Source organism: Squalius cephalus, assembly GCF_949319135.1.
Source record: "Squalius cephalus genome assembly, chromosome: 20".
Lineage (NCBI taxonomy): Eukaryota > Metazoa > Chordata > Actinopteri > Cypriniformes > Leuciscidae > Squalius > Squalius cephalus.
In genome coordinates, this window is record NC_137141.1 from 32,898,052 (window position 1) to 32,906,212 (window position 8,161).

Consider the following 8,161-nt stretch of genomic DNA (forward strand, 5'->3'; position numbering starts at 1 on the left):
TTTATATAATAAAATAATCAGTTAGCTAAACAAAAGTTAAATAAATACGTTTCCTAATTTTGATTATTATTAAAGTTTTATTAAAGGATATTTTCAAAGAATTATTTTGCTACAATGGCGCCCCCCTCCCGTCCGGCGCCCCTATGTACTACATACCCCGTTTTTGCGCCACTGAATAGTGTCCTTATCAAATTGCAAAATGCTACAATTAAATTAGTATGAAGTGCAGACTTTGATCACATTATCAGCTCAAGATCCAGTGTTTTCAGAGTGGCTTGGATCACAATTTTTTTTTTTTTTTTTTAATCATAAGTGCGCTAAAAAACATACTCCATTGCTCGCCCTAGGCCCATTTTGTTGGATCATTTAGAATTTAGGATCACAATTTTTAGCGCAATTTTCCACCGGACAAATTGCGATTGTTAACTGTTCTGTTCTGTGCGTCTGTGCGCACCAATCTTGCACTTCTATCTACTCCTCAACCAGACCACCTAGAGACTTCGGGTTTTCAGCATTATGTTAAGGAAGGTCTAATCTCGGGAACGCACAAAAAAAATCCAGGAAAAGATTTACTATCTCTTAGTGTTGTGATCCCATGAGGTGAGAAAATTGCGCTAAAACACTCACCGAGTTTTTATTACTTGTTTAATTTTAAATCATAAGCCCGCTAAAACATGCTCAATTGCTCTCTCTAGACACATTTTGTTGGATCATTTAGAATTTAGGCAATATTTTAAAATTTAGTCTTCAACTTATAGAAAATAGTTATGTTTCCAATACCTTACACAAAGAAAGAAGTATGGAGTTAATTTTGTGCCATAATTAAACAAACAAATCCAGCATTTTGCAAACAAACTCAAACTGTTCAAGGGTTACATGCAATTTGAAGGATGGTTTGTATTTATTTGTGAAATATTATCTAGGCTCATTTATTTAATATTTGTAAAACACAATACATTTGTTACTCCACTGCATTTTCACTCAAATTGACCTTTGTACTTACACAGGGCTTTCTGTTTGTTTGCCAGTTTACCTTTGCAAAGCAGATCGAGTTTGTTTGCAAAGAACCTCAAAGAGTGGTTCAAATAAGTAAAACCATGGGACAATATTTCTATAAGAGGTTTTGGGGCCTTCATATTCACATAGAGCCCAACAGTAACAGAAGTTTCCAGGGAGCCCTCATAGTCCAAGAGCCTTGTTTAAGAGGCCTTGCATATGCTATGAGACATAATTCAAGCATAAATAAACAAACATTTTGATGGGTTTTCTGAACCCACAGCATTGAGCCCCCCAGGCCCTGTAATGAAATTCACTTTATTATTTGAGCATTTCTTTCAGAAAGTGTTAAAATGCACGACTGTGTTAAAAGCTGATTTTTAACATTTTTAAATATATGCAGTGTACAACTGGCTATTGTAATGTGATTCATTTTGAAGTCTAAATAATATGTTTAAAAAGTTCACTCTGGCAGAGAAGAATCATGTTACAATCGTACACACAAATCCATAATAAATACCAACAGCACACTTAAAAACTACAGTTACACGCAATAAAATGTGAGCTGTGTCTGTGACCAATAGTTTTTTGTTGCTCGTAGGCCTACTGGTGGTTTGCAGATGAAGTGAGGCGGTCACTTACTTATTTTATAAAACTTTAAAAGCGGAAAGCGCATCGCTCATTCCTGGGAATATACATTTGACATCGCAGCCTGACCTTGACGTAAATAAATATCCTACGCCAAAAGTACCAGAGAAAAAGTCAAAAGCTGTGCTCAGATTTGTAAACCGTACAGTTGCTTTGTTTTTTCAATCCGTACCCGTTTCGCCCCGTGGCTCAAAAGGGACACAACAAAAATAGGGACACACGAGAAAGCCAAAATACAAAGCAAAATTTATTAACAAAATAGAATACAGAAAAAAAAAAAACCTATGTACAAGGCAGTGGCGGCTGCTGGTCTTTCAAAGAGGGGAAGCTCATTTTCGGCCTACATCATAAAAATTGTCCATTTATTTATACGTAAATTCTGCCCAACGTTCCTTTTCAAGAAAATGCTCTGTGACCCTGTCGTACAACTAGGCGTCTTTTCCAGTGACTTGACCAGTGTCCTCTCAATGGCCAGCAGAGCTAGTGTGGGAGGAGACTGGCCAGCAATCAGTTTCAGGTGTAGGTGGTTAGTTCTATCATTAAGATTGCATAAAGGGTTCTTACAGCAACAGATGGTGGTTTTTCTGCAGTTCTGGCGTGTGTTTGTTGTGCTCAACGTGCAGCCTCTGTACCCTTTCATAGGTATGTTTCTAGTTGTTTGGGTTGTTTGCGTGGAGTTTCTATCTTTGTTATTTTCTTCTTTTAGGCTGATTATTTAAGAGGTTTTATTCTCTGTCTGGGAAATAAGGCAGACAAACATTTATTGCTGCGGTACCTTCAATGGGCTGATGACCGTGTTGGAATGCTGAATAACGGTAAACGCAGTATATACACTTTAAGACCGATTATTTATGAGTTTGATGCAATTAATATACAAATGTATTTGATGTTGTGGTAATCTTTTCTCTTGTTTTATAGTACCTTTTATCAATCATGTTTGGGGATTGAGAGCTGAGATTGGGTAACTGTTGCAGTCGTACTTTCTCTAAAATAGGTTATGTTTTGTTTTGTTTTAAATTGTGGGCTGCAGTGATGTATATTAACATGCATGTTTCTTTATTGTTAAAGGTGCAGACCAGCCACTGTTTCTTGTATATTTTAGATTTATATTGTGGTTTGTTATTGTTATTTGATATTGATTTTGATCTTAAATGTTGTTTGTCATTTGCTTTGTTTCTTTGGTACTGCTCTCTTCCTTTTGTGTGTTCCAGTGGTCAGAGACTTTGTACAGGGCCGGGCCTGCATCTACACTAAACCTCCTTCGGTGTAGGTGATTTGGGTGGTGTGTCACTGCTGTGTGGTGTGTACTGGAGGTTGGCACTGAAATAGTGACTTAAAGGTTACTACTTATTTGCGGTGTATGCTGTGGGGTTTCTTCAGTCTTCTTCTGTCTCTTACAGGTGGTAGGAGGTCCACAAGAGCAGGTCCGACCCTCTTGCAGTCTTGAGAGCTTATTCCAACTTCTGTGAATGTTATCAACAGTTTTTAACATTTGATGGTTCTATTGGAACAATAAAATTGTTACTTTTTTTATAAACTACATTTGTTGTCCATAATCCATATTGTGACCTCTACAGGGCTCCTCCTGCCTTAAATAAGGAGGTGGTGTAGTCAGCTTATATTTCCTACACTACATTAGGCATAAATGTAGGGATGGCCCGATCAGTGTCGGGGGTAACGAGTTACAAAGTAACGGATTACAGTAACGATATTACTTTTTTGGGTAACGAAATAAAGTAATGCATTACACTTAAAATATCAGTAACTACACTACTTTACTAGACTATAGGAATGTGCTTTCCTGCGTTACCCAAGCCGTGTTTGCCTGTGTGTAAAGCTCTGATCTGTTTAAGTGGTGCGTGCATGCAGGGATGGATTACTGACCGGGCCTATGGGGCCAGTGCCCAGGAGCCCTTGACTACCAGAAGCCCCGGGGGGCCCTGGGGTTTAAGGCCACGCAATCCAGTTTGGTTCGGAAAACCCATTAACAATGAAAACAAATGTTTATTAATGCTGTAATATATGTGTACCATAGCCTACACAGGGCCTCTTAAACAAGGCTCTGTCTTGGACTATGAGGGCTCCCTGGAACTTACTTTTGGGCCCTATGTGAATATGAAGGCCCTGTGGAGTTACAAATTTAAGAATCTGTATAAGATCTGCTGATCTTATGTCCTTACATAACAACATAACATGAAAATCTAAGGTAGAGCACATTGAATTTAACATTTAAGGTTATGATGATGATATCAGCTGTTAATCAAAGTTTCCAGCAAGAGATTTGTGCCAGTCCTGTTCTCTCTATTGTAAGTTAAATGAGTCAGATTACTGAGACTCTCACCCTCTGTCTTTAATAGATCTTGGAGCCCCTGTCCCAGTCTTTGAATAGTTATGCTGATTGTCATAGGATTGGTAACACTCTAAACTCTAGGGCGGGTTCCTAAACCTGGATACTTCATTAGCATGCTTTGTGTAAGATCGTCACCCAGGTGCTTTGTCTCCATTTACTCCTTTCTCAATACTCCTTTCTATAGGCCAAGTTAATTTTTCTCGCTATATGCTGTGGTCATGGCTTTTCTGAGGTAAATGTTACGTTACGTGATGTGACATTATTCTCCAGTTGTTTTATTGACCTATTTCCGTCGTTGAAGCAATGATTGAGTGATTACATGAGACATGATACATTTCAGCAAGTAATTCATTCGAATTTATTTACTAACTAAAGAAGAGCTTTAGATCAGTTCACATGTCGCTTGAACCGAGGCGCTACAGCGATCTGTCACGTCATATTAAAGAGCGCCAAAGCGGTATTTATTGTTTAGATTTCATAATAAAATGGACATAATTTGAAAGCTGAGACTATGTTTCATATCAAAAGCAGGGGCGTTTCTAGGTTTTAAAAACATCAGGGGCTGAGCCCGAAACGTCAGGGTCTGGGGTTAGAAGATAACATGATTCGATACAGAGAATAATATTATAGGCCATATGCAGGGGGCAGACTGGGTCATAAACTCAGCCCTGGCACTGTAGCCACACCAGCCACATTACCACACAAACACACGCATTGAAATGTGAGTTATAGGGGGTTTCTAAAATGTGAATTTCTCAGACCTCCATATATGCATTTTAAGGTGTTTGAAGGCCAAAAAATTGGATAACAATAGCTTTAAATGCATGTCAGTGGGCAGTAGCATAAATTATTTGTCAAGCAGATAACAGATTCTTAACCATGAGAATGGGGATAAATGTTGTAATGAATGATCCACAGTATATTGTTGACAACACAATCACATATTCCTAGGAATGGCCTTAAATGAGAAATTGTGCAAGGATTATTTTGCATACAGTAGATGTTACATTTCAATCAAACACCAGTGCAATCTTTTTTGTGTCCAGAGGCAAATGAGCAATTTATATATTAGCATTAAAGATTGGTTTCAGCAACTTTTTTCTTTTTAAAAGTTAGAAGTTAGAAAAAGTTGGTTTTCTTCTTTGATTAGTGCCAAAAACATTGATCAACTCAAGAAAGAAAAAAGTTGCTGAAAGCAACTTGGTGGGTTGATGTGGCTACAGTGCCAGGGCTGAATTAATCATGTTATCTTATAACCCCAGACCCTGACGTTTCGGGCTCAGCCCCTGATGTTTTTAAAACCTAGAAACGCCCCTGCATATAGCCTGAAAACATCTCATCTGACAGAGGACTGTGAGGCAGTGCTGACTGCATTATTATTATTTATTTTTTAATTGCTGTGAAATTGTTTACTGTTGCGCACAAATCCTGGAGATATTCTAGGATAGGCTGAAATCACTCTCGTGGTGCGTCTCTGTGTGAGAGATTTCAACAATCACCAGTCAGAGACAGCAACAAAGCCAAAGCAAAAAGAAATAAGGCAGCTTATGATTTCGGGGCTTTACATAGGCTATTGTCCGGTTTCATATTTGTCAGTCAACTTTTGAAAATACATTCGGGGCTGAAGCCCCGGCAAACTCGTCTGACGCCGCGTCTGATCAAAAGTAGCCTGCGTTGTCTTGTCTATTGGTGTCAGTGGCCTCTTTGCTTCGGGATTTTTCATTGCGTGAAAAAACGGAGAACAGTGTCAACACGATGCGTGAGATTTGGCAGCCCTGTCTTCAACAACAACATTGTGCATTATATTTATCGAAAAAAACGATTTTATTATGGAACTGAGGGGGGCCTTTGGAGATAACTGGCCCCAGGGCCTTTACAAGTCATAATCCGTCCCTGACAGGTGTAATATTCAGTACCAGTAGGGGTAACTACCAGTAACTCTACTCACAGATTTGTGGCCTATACCTTATTTTACAGGCATACATATGGACTGAATTTGTAATACGCATGTGCACGCCATAAGCGTTCTCACAGGTTCACGTTTTTAAAGTTTGCGTAGAGAGAACGGGTGTGGTGAGAGAGTATAGGCCATATAAAGATGGGAAGTTAGGAGTGCCGTATACTGTGGTGAATGCTGATGCTATTGAATGGCAAGAGCCCGGCTGGACTTTGCCCTTTTGAAACGGAGTTATGGTGGGATTTTCCCTTTTGTGACTGAAATTGTCAGACGTAAATGTGAGTGAGTGCTGACACACCACGATGACACCGCTCACATTTCCCTTCATGGAACCGCGTGGAATCTCTTTTTTTTTTTTTTTTTTGCTGTGGAAAGATTCACACTTTTGGGGTTATTTATGGTCTGTTGAAAGTACCTGGTTGATGTTTTTACACTTTTAAATGTCCTTTTAATGTTAAATGGTTGAAGGGCGAGTAGAATATTGTAATGTCATTGTACACAGTTTACAAAAAAAAATTATTGCGTCCATAGAGCTAGCCTTTCACTGATTGTTTACAGCTTAATGGAAGTTTGCGCAAAGTGTCATGGTACATAGGAATAATGTGGATAGATTATGGGTGCTTCTCAATTCTTATTTTTGCATCCTCGTTTCCTTTCCTCACATCTCAGTTCCACCCCTGTAGGATGCGAGGGAAGGCTGCAAGGAAAGAAAAGGAGGATGGTGGAATTGAATGAAAGCTTTTCTATATATTGGAATACTTGATCTCTCGAGCGTCACTTCACAGCGTCATCAGCAGCGCTCAAAGGATCTGCCCTTATGTTGTTTTAGTTTGGTTAAGAAATTCATAATAAAAAACAAATAAAGCAAGATACCCTGTTGAAATATGTGAAATGTGTGGTTTATTTAAACTGCAAAGGTAAAGTATAAATTCAAATGATTGTGATATATATATATATATATACACACACACACATACGGGCACTTAGCACCTAAACTCTGGAACAGTCTTCCTTACATTGTCAAGGAAGCAGGCACACTCTGCCAGTTTAAATCTAGACTAAAAACACATCTCTTTAACCTGTTTTAACCTGTGTGTAGTGGGAAGATGACGTGACGCATGTTACTTCTGTAATCAAGTGTAAATGTTTACTGAACTGCATTTTTCAACTAAAACAACACATGCCAGTGGGTCATAGAACATCATTTTATTTTAATATTATGATTTTGGGACGTAAAATGTATTTGGTGTTTTTCATATTTCAAGGTGAATAGCAAAATGTCCTGCGGTGTGACTGTAACATTGATGACTCATCAAATGTAAATATTAGTAAAATAAAGCAGATATGTTTGGGGCAGCTAATAAATGCCTTGGCATTATTTTGTATGTATTTACTTAATTAACTTAAGTTTTCAAAATGCTAAAAAATACTAAAATAATATTTACAGTACATTTAGTTTTGAAACACAAATGCTGTCCTGTAGTGACATAGGATATTAGATTTTTGTACTGGCAGTTACATGGACATCCATAGGGGTCCTTTAGTCAAGACCACTACCAGGAAATCCCCCAGATGTTTGGATGTGCTAAGGAGGTTAAAAGATGAGTGTTAATCGCTTATTAATTTGATATATTTCATAATTTCTGTCAGACTATGAACGTGTCCATTTTTGATAGTCCTGTGGTGTGACTGATCTAGACTGATCTAGTTCGAGAAAAAATTAAAATATTTTAAAAAAAGAATCATATTCAGGTTTAAAACAATGAACTTATTCAGTTCCTGTAATGCCCAAGGTCAGTCTTGTATAGCAATGACTCAAAATGGCTGCAAAGGTGAAAGAGTCATGTGGTGTGACAGCCTGTCCTGTAGTGTGACATAATTAAGTCAGATGTCTAGCTAGATTCTCGTCTGTTATCTTTGCAATATTAAACATAAATATAAATATATCTCTGTCTCTCTCTATATATATATATTAAACAAATATTGCAAATATTATATATAATATACCTATATATATTATACATATATTAAACAAATATATATCTGTCTTCATTATACATAATATACCTATAATATACATATATTAAACTTAAATATATATCTGTCTTCATTTGTTTGTTGTATGTGTATGTTAACAGTCACTGATCATTGTTTTTAAAGTGATTTTTGTCAGTTTTTAGGCATGAGCAAAGAAAGGACAAGGAGGTACA